This window comes from Octodon degus, unplaced genomic scaffold (genome assembly GCF_000260255.1).
Source record: "Octodon degus isolate 3935 unplaced genomic scaffold, OctDeg1.0 scaffold00211, whole genome shotgun sequence".
Classification (NCBI taxonomy): Eukaryota; Metazoa; Chordata; class Mammalia; order Rodentia; family Octodontidae; genus Octodon; species Octodon degus.
The window spans coordinates 475,735-477,571 of record NW_004524787.1 but is presented as its reverse complement, the minus strand read 5'-3'; positions in this window follow the sequence as shown (position 1 = coordinate 477,571).

The following is a 1,837-nucleotide window of genomic DNA, read 5'->3' as shown; positions in this document are numbered from 1 at the left end:
TTAATTTCCATATATTTAAGGGTTTTTATTTTGTTTTGTAATTTTTTCCTGTATCATTGTGCTGTAGTCAGATAATACACATGGGATAACTTCCGTTTTCTTGCATATACTCAAGCATCACCTACGAACTGGTATGTGATCTGTTTTAGAAAATGTCCCATGTTTAGCTGAAAAAAAAAATGTGTATTCAGCTGTGGTTAGGTGGCGCACTCTGTGCATGCCCACTAAGTTCATTTGTTCCCAAGTTCTTGTTCACTTCTGTTTCTTCTTTGTCTGCTTGACCTATCTTTTTGGGGTAAGGGTGTGTTAATGTCTTTTGTTAAGTCTCTCGAATTGGGCATCAGATTTCTCATGTATATTAAGATTTGTCTTATATGTTAGGTTGCTCCTGTGTTTGTTGTATACATATTTATAAGTGTTACATCTTCCTCTTGAATTTTTCCCCTTACAAGTGTGTAGTGATGTTCTTTATTTTGTTTGATCATTCTTGGTTTAAAGTTGAGACTGTCTGAGATCAGGATTGCTACCTCTGCTTTTTTCTGAGCTATTGGGTCATGTAGTACTGTTTTTATCCTTTGACTTTTTTTCCTTGGAATTTATTTATGAGTTAAGTGTGTTTATTGTATAAAGTGTATTGTTGAAGTTTCCTTCCTAATCCACTCTGTCAGTCTCTTTATTTTAACTGGCGAATTGAGTGTACATACATCTATGGTTATTAAGAAACTTATTTAAGAGAAATAGGTATCAATGAAAGAGCAAGAGTCAGAATAAATAACATAAAATACCTATTTGCCAATCTAGTAGAAGAAAAAGTCCCGACCATGTGAGAAGTATATTATATACAGGTAAATAAGGCATAAAAAACTCAAAATGTATCTGCAAAAGGGCTGTAGAACCAGAATCCACTGGGTATCTCTCACTCATTCTACCTTAGTGAGCCTACCAGGAAGAAGCCTTGGTATGACAAGCCAGCAGACACAGCTGACCAATTCCATACTACTTTGTCTAGCTGAACTCATACTGAGGCTCAAAAGTACAGGAGCATTCTCATGGCAAAGATGTGGCAGCATGTAACTGGGTTGACCTTGTCTGCCTGGAAGATTCTACGTGTATAAAGAGAAGGTACCCAGATAGAATTGAGGGGAGCTAATTTAAATACAAATTGCCAATTTAAGATTTGGTTAATTATGAAATTATAATGTCTGCTTCTGTAGTCTAAAGTACAAACCCGTTAATTACAAAAGTTTGTCAATTTCTAAATTTCACTGTTATTAGTATTGCTAATTCTACTGTAAATATAAAACTATATCTTTCATTGCCACATGTACTCCCTGGGGTACTGATACCAGGAAGTGCTTGGGTAATAACTTCACCAAAGTGAAGGGCAGAGGACAGTGACAAATGGAAACCAATATATCTCTCTCAATCAATAGAGAAGACAAAATCTTGGACACACACAGTACAAGAATCTCGGAGACAGGAGATACACTGATAAACAGACTCTTTACAAAGAGTTTCTGACTCCAAAAATATAGGTAATACTATCAAACTTTCACAAAAAAGTGTCACAAAATAAAAATTAGAACTTGTTTCTAAAAATAGAAATAAGTGGGAGAGCTTCTGGCTACCCTGCACTGGTGGGACCTACTTGTCCCAGTCCGGGTGCAGCTTGGGTGAGACCCTCTACCACCTCCTTGGGACGCCCCCCCACCACTCCACAGAACCTCCACTACCCCGAGTGCCCAGTAGGAATTTCTGCCAAAATCCAGGAACACCTAGACCAAGTCCTAGCTCAGGCCATGTGAGTGTTTGGGAAAGCTTACAGCTACCCTGTGCC